Source organism: Oncorhynchus kisutch, linkage group LG1 (assembly GCF_002021735.2).
Source record: "Oncorhynchus kisutch isolate 150728-3 linkage group LG1, Okis_V2, whole genome shotgun sequence".
NCBI lineage: Eukaryota > Metazoa > Chordata > Actinopteri > Salmoniformes > Salmonidae > Oncorhynchus > Oncorhynchus kisutch.
Window position 1 is genome coordinate 20607762 of NC_034174.2, and position 22289 is coordinate 20630050.

At 39.8% G+C, this 22289-nt stretch overlaps 1 protein-coding gene across 1 annotated transcript in view; it reads right to left on the reverse strand.

The window, feature by feature from the left end:
* LOC109908919 (caM kinase-like vesicle-associated protein) overlaps window positions 1-15456 on the reverse strand; it is a 95414-nt gene extending 79958 nt beyond the window's left edge. The window contains exon 1 of the mRNA XM_020507750.2: window positions 15232-15456. The gene's annotated coding sequence lies outside the window, so the exon portion shown is untranslated. The remainder of the gene's footprint in view (window positions 1-15231) is intronic.
* Between the last annotated feature and the right edge of the window lie 6833 nt (window positions 15457-22289).

Below are 22289 nucleotides of genomic sequence, written 5' to 3' on the forward strand. Positions count from 1 at the left end.
AAAATAGACCTGTTTGGCCATAATGACCATCTTTATGTTTGGAGGTAAAAGTGGGAGGCTTGCAAGCCGAAGGCCACCATCCCAATCGTGAAGCACGGGGGTGGCAGCATCACGTTGTGGGGGTGCTTTGCTGCAGGAGGGACTGGTGCACTTCACAAAATAGATGGCATCATGAGGGTGGAAAATTATGTGGATATTTTGAAGCAACATCTCAAGACATCAGCCAGGAAGTTAAAACTTGGTTGCAAATGGGTCTTCCAAATGGGCAATGACCCCAAGCATACTTCCAAAGTTGTGGCAAAGTGGCTTAAGGACAACAAAGTCAAGGTAATGGAGCGGCCATCACAAAGCCCTGACCTCAATCTCATAGAAAATGTGTGGGCAGAACTGAAAAAGCATGTGTGAGCAAGGAGGCCTACAAACCTGACTCAGTTTCACAAGCTGTCAGGAGGAATGGGTCAAAATTCACTCAACTTATTGTGGGAAGCTCATGGAAGGCTACCCAAAACGTTTGACCCAAGTTAAACAATTTAAAGGCAATACTACCAAATACTAATTGAGTGTATGTAAACTTTTGACCCACTGGGAATGTGACGAAAGCTGAAATAAATCATTCTCTCTACTATTATTCTGACATTTCACTTCCGACTTCAACTGTACCACTCAACATTGACCATCTCTTTATGCTATGCCCAAAGAAGGTATCATAAAACTGTTTAATCTCTGGCACATTTTTGACAGAGTCTTTGAGAGCCAAGTTAAGATTGTGCACTGTGCAATGCACATAAACAGCAAGCGGCTCATATCACTGCCCACAACATTTTGAAATATCCAGCCCATTATCCTCTATGCTGCCCAGGATTTTATGTTGAAGCTCAGCTGCTGATGTGTCAGCAGTCTCCAGAAATCCCCAAAATGACTCTGTAATGGTCAGATCTGTGGCGACATTATTTGCATCCCTTATCACTCTCACATAGCAATAAACTTAGCTTAACTGGTCTACTTTGGATACATCCGGTGTGGTGTCCATAATATGGTGCTAGCGGGACATCAGTCGACAACATCCAGTGATATAAGACGGGCGCGCAATTCAAATAAATAATCGTAATATTAAACATTCATGAACATACAAGTATGTTATTTAATTTAAAAGCTTAAATTCTTCTTAATCTAACTGCGTTGTCCGATTTACAATAGGCTTTACAGCGAAAGCATACCATGTGATTGTCTGAGGACGGCGCCCCACATCATCATATTTTTCAACCAGCACAGTGTCGTGTCTTTACTATCATTAAACTGAAGACTTATAGTTTTTATCAAAGATTCTCTGTAATTAGTATTACGCGATTAAACTGATTAATCATGTAACATAAATTAACTAGGAAGTCAGGGCAGCAAGGAAAATATTCAGATTACAAAATTATAATTTCCCAATATAACCTTTCAGATATTTTCATATCTGATCAATAGTCTCTTTTACGTTGTAAATTGTTGGTTATCTGCACGGACCCAGTCTTCACTATGAGTCATCCATACATCAATTGTCTTAAATCATTTATTTATTACTAACTAAGTAATTCACAGAAATGCATAAACAAAACAACAAAGTAAATATGGTTACAAGAAATAATAGGAGAATGTGCCCTAGAGGGCTAAACCGGCATGGTGGCTTGTTAGACAAAAGGGAAGTGGGGGTTGACTAAGAAGTCACTACAGAGTTAATAATTATAACAATTGAAATGCTAATCCTTTACACATGAACGCTCACTCATTCGGGAACAATTGCAATCAATATATATATATTTACGCTCAGTGTGTCGTCTTGATTTTTTTTGAAAAGATAGTTTCTAGGGCGCTGTACTGCAGCGCCAGCTGTGCCACCAGAGACTCTGGGTTCGTGCCCGCCCGCGAACGGGAGATCCGTGGGGCGACGCACAATTGGCCTAGTGTCGTCCGGGTTAGGGAGGGTTTGGCCGGTAGGGATATCCTTGTCTCATCGCGCACCAGTGACTCATGTGGCGGGCCGGGCGCAGTGCACGCTAACCAAGGTTGCCAGGTGCACTGTGTTTCCACCGATACATTGGTGTGGCTGGCTTCTGGGTTGGATGCGCTCTGTGTTAAGAAGCAGTGCGGCTTGGTTGGGTTGTGTATCGGAGGACGCATGACTTTCAACCTTCGTCTCTCCTGAGCCCGTACGGGAGTTGTAGCGATGAGACAAGATAGTAGCTACTAACAATTGGATACCACGAAATTGAGGAGAAAAAGGGGTCAAATTCTAAAAATAAAAAAAAGTTTGTTTCTGTTGGAGAGTTTTCGTTCTCTCTCTCTCTCTCTCTCTCTCGTGGTTAGAGTGGATTGTTCAGAGTGATATTCATTCATGTTGTTGTAGAACAGAATGTTTCGGTGGTTGTCATTCTTCGCGTTCAATGATACTGAATTCCTAGCTGCAGACTAGTAATTAATATCAAAGACTTGTTCTTATTCTGTCGGTATCGATAGTCTAAGAGTTTAACCACGTGGTATGGTTAAAAGATTCAGGAATGGTCTGCATGTCACGCCTTGGTCTTAGTGTTTTGTGTTTTCGTTATATATTTGGTCAGGCCAGGGTGTGACAGGGCTTTACGTGTTGTATTTCGTATTGGGGTTTGTAGTATTTGGGATCGCGGCTGATTAGGGGTGTTGTATAGGCTTGGCTGCCTGAGGCGGTTCTCAATCAGCTGTCAGGTGATTCTCGTTGCCTCTGATTGGGAACCGTATTTAGGTAGCTTGAGTTTCGCTTTGTCTTTCGTGGGTGATTGTTCCTGTCTCTGTGTAGTGTTCACCAGATAGGCTGTAATAAGTTTCACGTTCCGTTTGTTGTTTTTGTATTTATTAGTTATTTCATGTATCGTCACGATTTTCTTCATTAAAGACATGAGTAACCACCACGCTGCATTTCGGTCCGACTCTCTTTCGACAAACGAAGAACGCCGTTACACTGCAACCTTTGTCCTCCCGTGATTGAGAGAAACATGGTCTACTGAGAATATCTCAAAATTGGGGTTTTATTCAGAATTGCAGAAAAGGGGCTGTCCCAGGATGCCTGACCCTAACTGGGCTCATTTGGCAGTCCTCTGATTTAGTTAAACTCAAAAGAGAATTGGAGTTTCCTTCATTAAACAGTCCAAAATCACATTACACAATTTTACAAACAGTATCATACTCACTTATTCATCTTATACAACAATTAGATGTAAACCTCATATCTGAGGCTATTATATAAACAGCGTTATGGTAATGTGGCCACACCGTCTCCCACGAGCTTCCCCAAGTTGTAACAAACGGACCAGTACTTTTATACCTTCTCTGGAACGTAAAAGTTGTTCGGACCTCAAGGCCTGTGAGGTGGAAGAAATTCCTTTGTTCTCTATGAAACTTCACTCTCTCTATACTGTGTGGCCATGAGGCAGGGTCTTCCCTAGGAATTTACGACCTCACTCTGACCACAGCAGTCTGTTTGTAGAAGCAGAGAGCAGTGGATGGTGCTCACTGTACCCAAAGAGGGCAACGTCATGACAACAGGCTTCACAAAATCACAAATAGCGATAAAATAAATCACTTACTTTTGAAAATCTTCCTCTGTTAGCAATCCCAAGGGTCCCAGCTAGACCTTGAATGGTCGTTTTGTAAGATAAAATCATTTTTTATATCCCAAAAAGTATGTTTTGTTGGCGCCATCGATTTCATTAAACCACTCGTTCAACCTGCAGACAAACGGATCCAAAAAGCTACCGCTAAACTTCGTTCAAACAAGTCAAACTACATTTCTATTTACTCCTGAGGGACGTTAAAATATAAATAAACTATAATATGTCTTACGGAAAGAAGTATGTTCAATAGAAATGTAAAATTAGTAAGCGCACGTCCTCTTCGCACCGACAGACTGATTTTGAACTGGGAGTCTTTGTACAATAACTCCCAATTCTTGCTCGTTTTTGAAGAAACAAGCCTGAAACAATGAACAAAGACTGTTGACATCTAGTGGAAGCCATAAGAATTGCAGTCTGAGAGCCGGAATTACATATAACCCATAGCTTTCCATTATAAGAGCCTGGGACCTCAAAAAAATTAAATTCCGGTTGGTTGTTCTTTGGAATTTCGCCTGCCATATCAATTGTGTTATAGTCTTAGACATTATTTTAACATTTCTAGAAACTTCAAAGTGTTTACTATCCAATGCTACCAATTATATGCATGTCCAGGCTTCTGGGCCTGAATAACAGGCCGTTTACTTTGGGCACGTCAGTCAGGCAGATTTCAGGAAAATAGACCCTAGCCCTAAGAAGTTCTAATGGATCCTGTGGGGTGTTCTACAATATCCTTCAGAATTGGGTCGTAAAACGACAGCAGTTCAATTATACAGAGTAAATTCCCACAGTTAGCCTGCCCCAGCTTTTCACAGTGCCCTCTGAATGCCAAATTACATGACGCAAGTGTGAGAGTTACATTAACTATGCACTCCAACACCTGTCACCTGAAATGTTCTGCGTTACACATGCCTCTCTCCATTTCTGCATCAATAGTGCAGCTTCCATTGCACATACAGTCATGGCCAAAGGTTTTGAGAATGAAACAAATATTAATTTCCACAAAGTCTGCTACTTCAGTGTCTTTAGATATTTTTGTCATATGTTACTATGGAATACTGAAGTATAATTACAAGCATATCATAAGTGTCAAAGGCTTTATTGACAATTACTACATGAAGTTGATGCAAAGAGTGTTGACCCTTATTTTTCAAGACCTATGCAATCCGCCCTGAAATGCTGTCAATTAACTTATGGGCCACATCCTGACTGATGGCAGCCCATTCTTGCATATTCAATGTTTGGAGTTTGTCAGAATTTGTGGGTTTTTGTTTGTCCACCTGCCTCTTGAGGATTGAACACAAGTTCTCAATTGGATTAAGGTCTGGGGAGTTTCCTGGCCATGGACCCAAAATATCCATGTTTTGTTGCCCGAGCCACTTAGTTATCTCTTTTGCCTTATGGCAAAGTGCTCCGTCATGCTGGAAAAGGCATTGTTTTTCACCAAACTGTTCCTGGATGGTTGGGAGAAGTTGCTCTCGGGGGATGTGTTAGTACCATTCTTTATTCATGGCTGTGTTCTTAGGCAAAATTGTGAGTGAGCCCACTCCCTTGGCTGAGAAGCAACCCCACACATGAATGGTCTCAGGATGCTTTACTATTGGCATGACACAGGACTGATTGTAGCGCTCACCTTGTCTTCTCCGGACAATCTTTTTTTCCGGATGCCCCAAACAATCAGAAAGGGGATTCATCAGAGAAAATGACTTTACCCCTGTCCTCAGCAGTCCAATACCTGTACCTTTTCCAGAATATCAGTCTGTCCCTGATGTTTTTCCTGGAGAGAAGTGGCTTCTTTGCTACCCTTCTTGACACCAGGCCATCCTCCATCCATCCTCAGAAATAATAATATTTAACATTCATGGAAATACAAGTGTCATACAAGTGTCATACATCAGTTAAAAGCGTAACTTCTTGTTAATCCAGCCACTGTGTCAGATTTCAAAAAGGCTTTGCGGCGAAAGCACAACATGCGATTATCTGAGGACAGCTCCCAGCGGACAAAAGCATTAAAAACATTTTCCAACCAGGCAGATGCGCCACGAAGGTCAGAAATAGCGATAAAATAAATCACTTACCTTAGAAGATCTTCTTCTGTTGGCACTCCAAAAGGTCCCAGCTACATCACAAATGGTCATTTTGTTCGATAAAGTCCTTCTTTATATCCCCAAAATCTCAGTTTAGCTGGCGCGCGTCATTCAATAATCCACTGATTTCCCTCCTTCAAAATGCATACAAAATGAATCCTCCTCTGTCAAAGTTGCTTCTTCTGGCACGATGGAAGAGCTTGGCCTTTGCTCACTTGACCCACTAAAAGCTGCTGCTGGCGATGATAAACCTACATCCTCTTCTGGTCCCGCTACATTGCTTGTGCTAGCAATGGCTGCACTTGAACTGCATTTGAAAAAGGAATCTAGTTGAACTAACTTTGATACCTCTTCTGCTTTCTCATTTTTGGGCTTACTCTTTTGAGCTCCACTTTTGTGTTGATACATTGATGATTTTTAAATCCGTAATTTTCTATTCTCGACTTTCTCTCTCTCTCTCTATTTTCAGCCGTTGCCTCTTGATAGCTAGCTCAACTGTTGCTTAAAACGATGACAGAAACAACAACGCTTTGGAGAGTATTTGCACAATGAATCCAGAATGCATTTCATTATTTTAACATGATATTGAAAGTATTGAATAATATGATTTATTTAGCTAATTAAATTTGATTTATTGTCATCAATACAGTAAAATATCATGCTGACTTAAGTAGTGGCAACAAAACATTTTGTTGGTGAAACCATCAGTCGGATCATTTATCATATAGCCTACGTTAACTTCATTGGGATAGGGGTGGAATTTTAACTTTTTGATGAAAAGGGTGCCCAGGGTAAACTGCCTGCTACTCAGTCCCAGATGCTAATATATGCATATTATTAGTATTATTTGATAGAAAACACTCTGATGTTACTAAAACTGTTTGGATGCTGTCTGTGAGTATAACAGAACTAATTTGGCATGCAAAAACCTGAGACAAAATCCAACCAGGAAGTGGGAAATCTGAGGTTGGTCGTTTTTCTACAAAGTTATCTAATGAAGGTAAACAAATAGTTGCTTACTGGAAAATACTATTTCAAACACACACAGTCACGCTGTCCACACCATTATGGCTATTAGCAGGTAGCTGGAGAATTCTATCGTCAAATGTATTTTTTAGTTAGGTTGGCTGTATCACAACCGGCCGTGATTGGTTGCAATTTCAGTTTAATCCACCAGAAAAGACAAAACAAATAATACAACAAAAAGTATTATTATCTATCACATCCGGCCGTGATTGGGAGTCCCATAGGGCGGTCCACAATTGGCCCAACGTTTCTCTCCCTCTAAAAACAGAAATAAATGTTTTGGTCTTTACAAATATTATTTTGGCCTTTACTCAGATTACAATCGCTCACTTTATTATTATTTTTTTTAACGAAATAACCTCCAAAATATCATTATATATTATCAAGTTGATGGCACAGTCATATAGCCGGCACGTACCTAAAGCTGAGTGACTCACTCATTCATGGCTTTGGATCAAAATAAATAAGTACCAACATTCTTCCTGATAGTCTTTGATAAAGAAATGTTTTGGTTATCCTGACACTTTTATGCAGGGTTAAATTAATCTGTGGCCACCAGTCAGATTTTGACAGCAATGCTAAAAAAAAATGACAGATGCATTCAAAATGAGAGGCTACAAGGACAAAACTCTTGATGATGCAATGATGAAAATATCTCAAAAACCAAGAGAGGAATTACAAAAAAATTAAATAAAGAAGAAAAATAACAACGCAACCATCTTTTGCACTAAGTACACCAAGGGTTGGGTGAAAATGAAAGAAATCCTGAAAAAGCACGGGCATATTCTGTAATCATTGCAAAAAATCGCACACCTCTTCAGAGAGGTGGTGGTCTATAAGCGTGGTTGCAATATTAGAGATTAGGGGCACATCAGATCTCACCGGACTGAGCCTACTCAGACACTCTAGACACCTATCCCAAATGGGAACTACAAATGTGGCTATTGTGCACAGTGCAATAGCACTATAAAAATGTATTTCTTCAGACACCCACATAGAGGTCGAAAGATCGCTGTTACAGGTGTCATCTCATGCAAGACCTAGGGAGTAATCCATCTCATCACCAGTTCATGTGGAAAAGCCTAGGACTAACAGAAAGACAATTAAAACAACGCATAGCTGAACACCGCAGCTCAATCAGGTGTAAGAACATTGACTACCCAGCAACAGCTCACTTTGTTGAAGCTAACCATCCCATCTCCTCCCTCAAATACACAGGCATTGAGCATGTTGCTCTACCAAGGAGAGGAGGTAACATCGAGATCCTACTACTACAAAGGGAGGCTTACTGGATATCCTATCTAAAAACACTGACCCCTGGTGGTCTGAATATTGACTTTGATCTCAGGCCCTTATGAACACATTTTTCCTTTATGAACAAGTCTTATAAATTGAAAAATTATTTTTACAGCTTATTAGCGTACACCTAATATGTTCCCCCTGTTGATGATGCTCCTTATATTTTAAGGTTGAACCAAAAGATTACATGTAATAAAAATTACATGGAAAACGAAATAATTATTTGAAATTGAATGAAACAATAATTTATGTTGATGCCAATATGATATACAATATTCCATTATGTTTCTATATGATAACAATAGCGTAATATATTTAATATGCCATATACAATTTTTTAACAGTTTCACAAATTAATTTTAATTAACTTAATCATTATGACACACCCCTCACTATTGTCATTGGTTACACTAATTGCACTGTTTGTCTACATAACCTGGTTCAGGTATTCATGACATTACCCTGAGGAAGGCACAGTGATGCCGAAACGTTGGTAAATACCCATTAAATTGCTGGGAGTTTATACATGGGGTGTGTTACTTTCTTTATTTTGATAGGTTATCCTGACATGGACACCATGTACAGTATTATAATAGCCCTCCCGATTGGCGCAGCGGTCTAAGACAGTGCATATATGTAATTATTGTCATTCACGTCATTGGATTTTTTCCCCCCGATATACTGTGGGCCTACCGTAGGCGACATGAGTCTCACTAGTGTTGAGTAATGTGCTGTTAAAAGTTGTGTAGGTCTTATCTATTTAAAGAGCAGCTCTAGACCCCAGGTGGTCAACTATTTTAGCACCGTTTTGCGCTGCTCTGAGACAAGCATGGAGACTGATCTTGATAAATTAATGAGATTTTTATTTTCACTGAACCTTCGCTTGGGTGTTGGTTAGACTACAATTATACAATTAGGGTGTGTAAATGTTATGCTCTTAATACTGTAGCCTACTCCCAACTGTCACATTGTAATGCAAAAACCCAGGGGTTTTTTCATCTTTCTTGGAATAGAAACACCATAATATTATGCAAATGAATTAAGCAAAATTTCTTAGAATCAGTCCCATATACTATGTTATTACAATTATTATTATTCTCAAATGCAGACACAATTGAAGGCTATCAAATGCTTCTCAAAGATTTCCTCTGGTGGTCAAACTAGCACTTACTAGCTTTAATGGTTACAATGGCTGACACTTAAATAACGTGCCATAGAATTCTGCGGCACCATGCAAGCTGTGCTGCAGTACGCTGCAATTTTTAAAGGACGAACCACTGTAGCTGTTCTGGAAAGAGCAAATAACTTGAGAGGTACGTATATCTTTCTCAACGAGGACTATTCTCAAGCTGTGCGCCTGAGTTCAAATATTTCACGTCGAGCCCTAGATTTCCACAGTCAAACAGCCAAGCTGAGAGAGCAGTTCAGACTGAAGAACCTGTTGAAAAACACAACGGAGATCCTTACATAGCTCTACTTGAGTACAGAAACAGTAGGTCTCATCTGCACAGCTACTAATGGGAAGGAGGCTGAAGACAAAGTTCAGACATCAAAGAGATTGTTAAAGCCAGGACTCTATCAGCATGTCAGGTATTGTCACAATTTTTTTTAACCTTTATTTAACTAAGCAAGTCAGTTAAGAACAAATTCTTATTTTCAATGACGGCCTAGGAACAGTGGGTTAACTGCTTGTTCAGGGGCAGAACAACAGATTTATACCTTGTCAGCTTAGGGATTTGATCTTGCAACCTTTCGGTTACTAGTCCAAAACTCTAACCACTAGGCCACTCTGCCACCCTGACCTACACAACAAGCAGACAACAGAGACAAAAACACTACTTTAACCAAGGCACATGTAAGCTTTCGGTCATGAAGGAAGGAGAACCAGTCAGGATCAGACAAGATAACAAATGGCAGTCAGCAACTGTACTTGGAATACATGACCAGCCAAGTTCATACATAGTACAAACACCAAACGAGAGAATCTACAGAAGGAACCCGAGACACCAGTTAAAAACACATGAAATAACACACACAGAGAGAAACCATAATGGATGTACCTTATCCGATGGAAAGAGAACCTGAAACAAGTGTCAGCCAGAAAACTACTCACCTGTGTGTTCTCCAACACCAACAACACCAAAGCAAACAATAGAAACCAACAATGTAAACACTGACACAACAGTGAATGCAACTTGTTATAGAAGACCTATCAGAATGCCAAAACATTACCAGCACAGAAAGACTATACTGAAAATGATGTCAGTGTTTATAGTTCAAACAAACTATTGAGAAAAAAGTATTTTAAAAACATTAATAATAACATGACAATTGGGATATCTATGTTATGAAGAAAAAAGCTATGTTTATTGTTTGCACTGTGAAACACTGAGTTGAAAGATAACATTGTTTTGAAAAAAAATTATGTAAAGAAAGGGAGATGTCATGTACTGTATGTACATGTACTTACCTGGAGTGTAAATACCTACTGCATGTGATCATCTGTACTTGCACTTGACCCATGACATCACATGAACATTGTTCTTTTACCCATATCCCTGCCTCAGTGTGCTAATATATTACAAGGACAATCGCATCATAACTTTTTAGAGCCAACATTGCTTTAGTAACTGTTTATGTTCACATCTCTCAAACATGCACATAGACTTTGGACAAAAGCGCACACACAAACAAGTCATACAGAGGCGTGGGGAGACCCAATCTTAATAACTGAGAGCCGGGCAATTCCATGTAAATTGTTCAAAGTAGTCATTGTGCATCACAGGAGGCTGCTGAGGGGAGGACAGCTAATAATAATGGCTGGAAAGGTGTAAATGGAATGGCATCAAACACTGGAAACCATATGTTTGATTTATTTGATATCATTCCATGAATTCCGCTCCAGTCATTACCACAAGCCAGTCCTCCCCAATTAAGGTGCCAGCAACCTCCTGTGTTGTGCATAGAGTTGTATGGTTAGTTAAACTTTTAAATCAATGTTTTTTGTTTGGCATACATTTTAAAGTGAAAAGTCTGAGTCTCAGCGTAATTCCTTTACTGCCAAATTACCCAGCCATGTTCCCTGGAGATCTAATTGTGTACAAACTGTGAAGTAATGTGCTAGTCTGTTCCTGTTCCTGTTTACAGCAGCGGCTGCTGTTCAGAGGCCACCTGGGGTCTAGAGCTGGACCCCTTCTGGTTACTCATGAGGCACGTATCCCATGCTGCTAAACACTATCTAGGCTACATGCCGATGCTCCATCTTAAAAGCCCCCACAGTCTACTCCTTAGAGACTTATATGGAGGAATGACCGTATAGTGCAGAAATGTATTCACAGTGCATTCTATTTCATGTGTAAAACTCCAGACAAAACAAAAATCGGTATATAGGCAACTGAGATAATTTCAACCAGGGGATTTCAGAGTTGTGTGTGTGTGTGTCCTTCCAGTTACTGGCAGCCGCAGCCCTTGTGCCCAGCGTCATTTAATTTCAATGAGCATGGTCTTAATGTGTAACGTCATTGTGCTTCACCAGCTGCAATAAAAAATAGCTAGTTTATGATCTCACATCCCTGTTAGCTACCTCACAGGGTTGTAGCAATAGATTTGGAGGCTAATTGTCATGGGTTGATTATTGAATTTGTCATACATATTAACTTGTGTCTAAGAATATGATAATGTAGAACGTCATAGTGGTTATGGGAATCTCTCCAAATAAATAAATGAAAAAGAAAATGTGTTAATGTATGACAGTCCATAACTATATTGATTTTGGATTAGAGACTAGATCTCTAATTAGAGACTATGTCTCTAAATCCCCAAATTCTGGGACTTGATTTACCTGTTTAAAATAATTGTTGTGGTAGTTGAACCACTTGATTGGTAGAAGTTATTTATATTCTTATTTCAGATTTGAGACGCAGAGAAGAAGAGGAAGACTTCATCTAACCTTAGAAGATATTTCTGAACCAATTTCAGATTGTAATAGCAGAAAAATATACTAAGATTTCAAACACTAACTTGTTGTTGGGAAAGTGAATAGCAGAGTAGAAGAAGATTTTATACGCGCTAACTTTTTGTCTAACTTCTTGGGAAAGTGGACAGAATTTCATTTTTTTTTTGTAATTGGAGATGTTTATTTTATGCTGTTACTAAAACAGCTATATTTGTAAGAATGGAAATATATATTTTGATTCTGATTTCATATTTGAATTGCAGAGAAGTAGCATAAGATTTCATATGAAATAACTGTTTGTCTAACTTGTTTGGAAAGTGGTCAAAGTAGCTGGTTTGTGTCAAAAGTTGCATTGTTCATAGTGAATGGAATGTTGGAAGTCATGTGACGTTTTAATAATGTGGAGCAGTAGAATGTTTAAAAAAGTCACATTAAAGTGAATGAAGACGGACAAAAAAGCACAAAAAGCTTAATAGTTTAAAAAGTATTAAAATATATCAAAAAGTTGTGTAAGCACACTATTCCAGACAGGTCTGTACATTTTAAAGTGTGAATTACATTTTTTTGCTTAAATGGTGTAAAAGGAGCAGGCTGTTAAATAATAACAAGTCAGAAATATGACAAAGATTTAGAATGGGACATTTGCTATTGCAAGTCTCATTAATTACATGAAAAATAATAAGTTGCATGACTGATATAGTACTATATCAACTGGAATGTGTGGCCAGAAATAGTCAAGCATTACACAATACAAGTATTGAAAATGAATAGCATGACTGATTGTAGGAGTCATTCTAAAACTAATCTGCCATGGCATAAATGTGTGGGGCAAAAAAGTATTTAGTCAGCCACCAATTGTGCAAGTTCTCCCATTTAAAAAGATGAGAGAGGCCTGTAATTTTAAAGTAAAGTATTTCGTCAATAACAAAAGATTATCTCAATACTTTGTTATATACCCTTTGTTGGCAATGACAGAGGTCAAACGTTTTCTGTAAGTCTTCACAAGGTTTTCACACACCGTTTCTGGTTTTTTGGCCCATTCCTCCATGCAGATCTCCTCTAGAGCAGTGATGTTTTGGGGCTGTTGCTGGGCAACACAGACTTTCAACTCCCTCCAAAGATTTTCTATGGGGTTGAGATCTGGAGACTGGTTAGGCCACTCCATGACCTTGAAATGCTTCTTACGAAGCCACTCCTTCGTTGCCCGGGCGGTGTGTTTGGGATCATAGTCATGCTGAAAGACCCAGCCACGTTTCATCTTCAATGCCCTTGCTGATGGAAGGAGGTTTTCACTCAAAATCTCACAATACATGGCCCCATTCATTCTTTCCTTTACACAAATCAGCCGTCCTGGTCCCTTTGCAGAAAAACATCCCCAAAGCATGATGTTTCCACCCCCATGCTTCACAGTAGGTATGGTGTTCTTTGGATGCAACTCCGCATTCTTTGTCCTCCAAACACGACGAGTTGAGTTTTTACAAAAAAGTTATATTTTGGTTTCATCTGACCATATGACATTCTCCCAATCTTCTTCTGGATCATCCAAATGCTCTCTAGCAAACTTCAGACGGGCCTGGACATGTAGTGGCTTAAGCAGGGGGACACGTCTGGCACTGCAGGATTTGAGTCCCTGGCGGCGTAGTGTGTTACTGATGGTAGGCTTTGTTACTTTGGTCCCAGCTCTCTGCAGGTCATTCACTAGGTCCCCCCGTGTGGTTCTGGGATTTTTGCTCACCGTTCTTGTGATCATTTTGACCCCACGGGGTGAGATCTTTCATGGAGCCCCAGATCGAGGGAGATTATCAGTGGTCTTGTATGTCTTCCAATTCCTAATAATTGCTCCCACAGTTGATTTATTCAAACCAAGCTGCTTACCTATTGCAGATCCAGTCTTCCCAGCCTGGTGCAGGTCTACAATTTTGTTTCTGGTGTCCTTTGACAGCTCTTTGGTCTTGGCCATAGTGGATTTTGGAGTGTGACTGTTTGAGGTTGTGGACAGGTGTCTTTTATACTGATAACAAGTTCAAACAGGTGCCATTAATACAGGTAACGAGGTGGAGGACAGAGGAGCCTCTTAAAGAAGAAGTTAGAGCCAGAAATCTTGCTTGTTTGTAGGTGACCAAATACTTATTTTCCACCATAATTTCCAAATAAATTCATTTAAAATCCTACAATGTGATTTTCTGGAGAAAAAAAAATCTCATTTTGTCTGTCATAGTTGAAGTGTACCTATGATGAAAATTACAGAACTCTTTCATCTTTTTAAGTGGGAGAATTTGCACAATTGGTGGCTGACTAAATACTTTTTTTTAACCCACTGTATATGGTTCGCAAATTCGTAACATTGTAAGAAATTGCAATTCGAAACATATCATACAAACTGATGAGGGACGTCCACACCGTAATAAAAACAATACAAAACATAATATTTCATACTAATTGGAGTGTGCCGGTTTTTACATCTAACAGGTTTCCTGAATAAAATGGGATGTTTGTTGAGTGAGAATTTAGATCTTATAGCATTTAAGAGATTGGTTTTGATTTGGTAGAGTGAGTTGTGATGTTGTTGGACGGTGTGCCAAAAAGTTGATAGCCTACATCTGAACATGCCACTGGTTATTCTGCATTCATATGACATTTTTCTCATCTGCCTGCATTTGGCTATTAAATATAAAACGGAGTGAAGTAAGGAGCCTAGAGACAGAACATCTCAACCTGGACTCAGGGGTAAGGTGCGATGCTGTTTATTAGGCTATATAACTTTTTGCAACAGAGATATTGACGAAATTGTAGCACTCAGATTTACAAAAGTATAGGCTACTTCACGATGTGCTTCACTAGGCTGTTCAAACACAGTGCCGTGCGCGTCGTTTACAATAGGCGAGCATGGTAAATATAAATTTGACAGCAAACAGTTTCGAGCAGTCTAGTCTATCATAATGCGTAAATTCCTGTGCATCGTTCTCCTTCACTTTATCAGCAAAAATCGGAAGTATTAGGCTATAAACATGAAATAACAGCACTATTAACCTAGTTAGATTTCATAGGCCATTCAATATAATTAACATGTGTTTGAAAAAAAGTGATTTTCGGATAAAGAATAGGCTACGATTCCCAAATAAACACATTATGCACCCAAAAGTAGTAATCAGCTTTACAAAATATTTCAGTGGGGAACAGAGAAAATTCATTAGTGAGCTCAACTCCCTGATAGACAACTCGAAATGGGTGAATTTACCTTATCAGCAAATTTCTCAAACGTAGAATCCCGTGACTTTTTCCACTCGACTGTTCACATTAGGGTGTAACTGCAAATATGACGCTATTTCTACTTAGTACTTTTTTCTAGGGAAATTCCAGCGCTCCTGTGTACCATCGGTTGTGCCTCGCGCGTCGAGTTCAGCTCGGGAGGGAATGAGAGGCGGAATTAAAGTATGCACAAGAGGATGGAACACGCGTGAGTGGGGGGCATAGTGGAGCGAATTAGAACGAGTTCATCTGATTTAAATCTAATGGGAGTCGTACATTCAGGGTAGGGTAGGTTGCTTTCTAAATATAACCCTTTACAGTTACTAGTTAGTTACCTGTCCAAAATTGTAATCGGTAACGTCACTTTTGTATTACCCATTCAGTTACTTGTAGATTACTATCTCCTTATGAGCCATTAGAAGAATAAAAAAATGTGTGTTACCAGTTCGACGAAATCTATTGCAGGATAAATCAATGTTAAAGTTTACATAGCTGGCTATATATGGATGTTAAATATTACTTTATGGGTTGTTAGGTAGGCTTATTCTAACCCATCACTTTCTACTACATGTAATAATAAAAATCAAAGTCTATCAGAATTACAGTCATTCCAATAAATATTATAGCCCTTGATCTTCAAGAATAGGATTTAGAAATAGGGAAGTATAGATTAGCCAAATTGTTTTACCTGAGCATAACCCAAAAACGAAGGAGTTATTAGCCAGGCCTACTCTGTAGTTTATGATTTTGTTGTCATGGAGGACTGATTGAGCTCATTGATTCGAGTTGAAACATAAATGCTGAGCTCATGGAATGGCATGCTTTGAGCACTACTGAAAAGTGTTATATACATGTGAAAAATTAATGCCATATGCTGCATTTGCTCTTGGCCTATTGTTTACCTTTTTGTTGGTGACACTTTGATATCTTGATAATATGCAGATGTTTAAAGGACAAATTCACAGATGAAACAAAAACTAAACGGGCCCCGCCTCTGTTTTGGTAAAATACTGAGGGATGGACCTGGAGAAATGCAACCACTCTCAGATTTTTTATTTAACCTTGCATCCATAGCTCTGTCTGTTAATGCTCCCGAGTGGCGCAGTGGTCTAAGGCACTGCATCTCAGTGCAAGAGGTGTCACTACACTCCCTGGTTTGAATCCAGGCTGAATCACATCCGGCCATGATTGGGAGCCCCATAGGGAGGCACACAATTGACCCAGCATCGTCTGGGTTGGGCCATCATTGTAAATAAGAATTTGTTAAATATTTTCCAGGCCCATCAGCATTTCACCAAAACAGAGGTGGGGCCCGTTTTGTTATTGTTTCATCTGTGAATTTGTCCTTTAAACAAGATATCAAAGTATTGCCCCTTTAAGTCTATCAAAAGTGTGCGAGTTTGAGCATGTGTCCATTAGGCCTATGGATTTTTTAAAAATTTTTGTTAGCATGAATTAGATTGAGCAATAAAAGTTCCACTTTTATTCTATAGGCTGGGATCCGCACTATGCAGCTGTTGCGAGAGCACATTTTTCACTGGCTGTCCACTGATAAAAAATAAAAAAAGATTTATAGGCAGCTTAAACTTCTTGAATTCAATCATTAATGGGTTCAAATAGACATTTAGATTTGTGAACGGCCATCCACAACAAGCACAATCCGTAAAGCGCAAATAGCTAAATGAGAGAGCAGCTGTGTGATTCACATCAATGCGCTATGTAGATATCAATAATAAGTGATATCCGTATAGCCGTAGACTACACCACTACTGTCATCCTTTGTGTAAAGGACCCCTCTGTTAGTTTAGTTTTAAAATAGCATTCATCTGAAAACATAGACGATTGCTGCAGTTTGACAGGCTTTTAATGTTTTCATCCTCCCAAGGGCCAGAAGTTAAGGATCTTTTTTTTATAGCTGTTTTGCAGCTGATTTACTACTATGTCCCCCCCATCCCCCGACCATGGCACCTCTGAAATCATCACAAATGAAGACACATAGATTCTATCAAAAAATTTTGACCTGGTATACGATGTCCACCCACTCTACCCAGAGTCGGTGAAAATGTGCTTTGGTGATGAAATTTCACTTATGTTATAAAATACATTTTACCAAGACAAATATGATCATTCATATTATGAATAGTTCAGTGTTTTTTTTTCTAACATAGTTACAATATATCCAAAAAGTTGGATTTTGTAACCTAATAAATCTGATAATAAGCACAGAACTCTGTTGACATAGCAGTGTAGGTTTCTCGTAACAACTTTTGAGAATTAAACATTGTGTTCGTTGTCCTCAAAGTTGTTTCCACAGGTCGCAAAAAAGCTAAATTAGCATGACGAGCTGAATTAAATGTAAAAGTATTTGAAAATAAAAAGCTTGGTATACACTCACTGTTGCGTTGACATTTCACATAGATATGCTTGTTTATGTGAGAAATCTTGGAAAAATAATAGGAATTTCTAATTCATATGAAAAGTGTATACGAAAATACTACGTCATGTCTCAAAATCGATATCCATTTTACCTCTATATTGTTTTATGTCCTGTGGATTTTATGTCCCGCTGAACATCATGGAGCCGCCACACAAGGCCACGTTGGCCATCAAGGCCTCCTGCCACTCTTGGACGCACTTCTGCAGGCTTTTCATGACCAGGATGTGAACTCCGGGCTGCAACATCCCTGCGTCGGATGGACAGAAGAGGATCTCAGGGCTACGGAAGCACTCGTTGCCCAGGGTAATGTGGTGGTATCAGGGAGTTGATAGTATAGAGGTATGCCTCGGACCTCGGCTCCACCTGAAAGTCCTCGGAGATGTAGCAGCTCTGCCTCTTCATCTCCTGCACAGAGGTCTTCTGATGGAGATCACTGCCATGTCCAACTTTGTCCAGTAGTTTGCACTGATAGGTGCACACTTTCCAGCCAGGTCCATCTGAAAGGTGGCATGTGGAAAGCAGTAGCCTTTGCACACTGGAGAGACAGAGGTGGAGCCAGCCCCAGAGTCCACCACTAGACCAGTAACCAGTCCATAAGAATACATAGACAACATCACCAGGGGCCCAAATCCATTCGAACGAGAGTTCAGCTGTCTTTTCTCGGGTGGAGATGGGAGAGAAGGCTGGGTCAGTCATCAGGGTGCCATGCTCCTCAGGGAAGACCAGTAGCTCCTCATAGAGCACATGGCTCCACAACTTCTACAGGAAATCTCAGTCACTTATCATTCCACTGGTGATGGACCTCTTGAGAATTAGATCGCCCTTGCAGGGAATGTTGTTTCCAAAAAATGTCTGGTCCTTTGTGGGCAGTCCAGCCACTGACCTCAGCACTGTATGGGGCTTCTCATCTCCATTGAAGCCAGCTTTGATTGAGCCTTATCCTGGGTCGATTACAATAGACACATTGTGCTTGAAGTTCTTACCGCTATCCACTGCAGTCATTCTTGGACAAAGTCTGTATTTCTTTGAACAATGAAAAGCATAAGTTATTTTTCTAGTCGTCCCCAAGCATGTTCTGGAACAACAAACTCTTATGAATTGAGACTAATGGTCAGAAGAACTGCTTTATTACTTGAAAAACATGATTGTCACAAAACCTGTGAAATCACAATGGTATCAATGGCCTTGTAGCATCACCACCGTGCTCCAGTCTGGGTTACTATGGCAACGGATGATCACAGGGTTATTTCTCAGTATTTGAGAATATTAGATGACAAGGAGAACTTGTGTCTCTCACACACACACACAATTTTGGCTCCCTGTCAGACATACTGTGCCCACAAAAGGTTGCACTCCAAGAAACCATGAACGGTCTGTCAGAGATATCTCTCAGAGTCATTCAATCCTCATCTTTGAAAATCTATTTTTATGGAATCCTTTATCTCTCTTTGGTGCAGGCCTGGTAAATATCTGTTTTCTCTGAGTGTCTTTTCCAGGGGGAGATACAGCCACATGAAATTGTATGATTCCGTGAGTTGAGCCATCATTACCTAAGCCTCTCCAACATCTATAACGGGAAAGAGGATGAATGTTCCCATCCAAACTCATCATAGCACTTACAGGATATTTGATGACTAGTAGTATCATTGAACTGCTGTTAACCTAGAGGTTAGAGGTGAAATGTTTCTGCGTCCAGTCATAGCTGCAGGAAGATGTTTGGGAGTGGGGGCGCGTCATTTTTTGTGTGACAGCTATATCGTCCGCTAACACAGGACTAGTTAACGTTTTTATTTTTTTATTCTTCTTTTTTTAGCCGCACCCCTACTTCCCATGACTATGCATCCAGTACACATCATCCCTCACTATGTGATTAAGATAAGGACAAATAATAGAGGCAGCATTGCGTGTATGGACCAGTTTGAACTGGATTCATCACATGCGATAAACAAGGCAAGAGAGTGGTTCCAGTTGTAAACATTATTCTGTATTACAGTACAGTAACACGGAAAGTAGGAAACATACCGACCAAGAGTTGTTACTGAAGGCACATTTAACCCCCGATAGCACCCATTACACTGCAAATCTGCATTGGGTTAACACACTAAAGCTGGACCAGGCTTCAGTCACTCTGGTCTAATCACACACGTACTGTACACACACCTATGTATCCGATACTTCCTATGATGGAGTTGACTTACAAATGTCACCCCTGAGAGTTCAGCTCTCCGTGGCTACTGCAGATGAAGAGTGTAATTAAAAGCAGTTTGTTTCCATCCCTCAGGCGACAGGAATTTTGGCTGAAAGGGTCAACAGTTCAGATGTAAGGCTGCGTTTACATCTGAACTGATATTTTCTTTACCAATCACATCAGATCTTTTCCATCAGATCTTTTAGAGTTGATCCGATTGGTCCAAAGACCAATTAGTAAGAAAAATAACAGAATTAGGCTGCCTGTGTAATGGCTGACTGGTTGCATCACTTCCCATTAGGGACCATTTGAAATGTACATGACCCCCCCTTGTACTGTAAAACATTTTTTAACACCCTTCCCCCTCATAGAACTAACTCAAAATAGTGCTTATGACCACAGGTAACAATAACTGTAGTGACCCTGTGTTTATAAAGTTGATTTCAACTTTGCCACTTCAGAACGCTTCGATGCCACCAGGACTACGAAGGTTGAAGGTTCACAGACCACCATGGACCAGCTCACTCTCCCTGCCTATTTCATTATGCCTAATCTATGATCAGAGCTGGCTGCAGACAATGATCAGCTCGGGGGAAATCAGATGTTCAACATTATGCAACTACCTGCCCTCCAGAACACCTACGGCACCCGATGTCACAGGAAGGCCAAAAAGGTCATCAAAGGACAACAACCACCCAAGCCACTGCATGTTCACCCCGCTTTCATCCAGAAGGCGAGGTCAGTACAGATGCATTAAAGCTGGGACCGAGAGACTGAAAAACAGCTTCTATGTCAAGGCCATCAGACTGTTAAACAGCCATCACTAACATTGAGTGGCTGTTGCCAACATACTGACTCAACTCTAGCCACTTTAATAATGGAAAAATGTATGTAATAAATGTATCACTAGCCACTTTAAACAATGCCACTTAATATAATGTTTACATACCCTACATTACTCATCTGATATGTATATACTGTACGCTATACCATCTACTGCATCTTGCCATCTTGATGTAATAAATGTATCACTAGCCACTTTAAACAATGCCACTTTATATAATGTTTTCATACCCTACATTACTCATCTCATATGTATATACTGTACTCTATACCATCTACTGCATCTTGCCTTTGATTTGATTTTCAACCGGTCACTGCCGGCACCTGCCCGCCCGTCCAGCATCACTACTCTGGACGGCTCTGACTTAGAATACGTGGACAACTACAAATACCTAGGTGTCTGGTATTATGGATGGCGCTTGATACTGTAATTTAATTATGCCAATGTGCTTTCATCAATTGAAAACCCTTAATCTATTTTATGAGAATTTATAAGATTCTTGTTTGCATAAAATAGACGCAGACCAGTCTTTCAATAATAGGTAACAGAATTTATTCTCGGAGCGCACTGCCACTTAACCACAAGCAACAGTTTAAATATACAGATCATGATGTCATTTCATTGCTTTAACAGAATCCCCTCCTCTCGACCGGGACAAAGTGAGGTGAAAAGTTCATTCTAACTTACTAACACACTCCCAGGTAACTTTTGACCCCTCAGCATTATCGATCACCACTGAGCTGACAGTTCTAATTAACAGAAAACTTAGGAATGCACTCACTGTCTTATCTAAAAACCTCAGAGCTAAGTTTCTGTACGGTCAACCATAGGCTAACGACCTTATGTGTTTACACAGTCCCAGACCCATTCGTTTCTTCCTAGTTGGAATGGTGTTCATTAACTTTAATTACACCTTGTCCGTGTCACACAATCCCTTCTTAGGAACTCATATTGTTAATCAGATATAATAAAACAGAGTATAAGTTTTACTTAGTTACAGTTCCATTTAAAATGATTTGTTCATTTAATCATAATTTTCCCAACACGCTAAATACATGTAATTTCTTGAGGGAAACCTGTTTCAGTCTTCCAGAGATTTGAGACTGGGACAGAGGTTCACCTTCCAGCAGGACAATGACCTTAAGCATAGTGCTAAAGCGACACTCAAGTGGTTTAAGGGGAACATTTAAATGTCTTAGAATGGCCTAGTCAAATCCCAGACTTCAATCCAATTGATAATCTGTGGTATGACTTAAAGATTGCTGTACTCCAGTGGAACCCATCCATGGAACAGTTTTGCCTTGAAGAATGGGCAAAACTCACAGTGGCTAGATGTGCCAAGCTTATAGAGACATACCCAAAGAGACGTTCAGCTATAATTGCTGCAAAACGTGGCTCTACAAAGTATCAACTTTGGGGGGGGTGAATAGTTATGCATGCTCAAGGTTTCTGTTTTTTTGTCTTATTTCTTGTTTGTTTCACAATAAAAAATATTTTTCATCTTCAAAGTGTTAGGCATGTTGTGCAAATAAAATCATACAACCCCCCCAAATCTATTTTAATTCCAGGTTGTAAGGC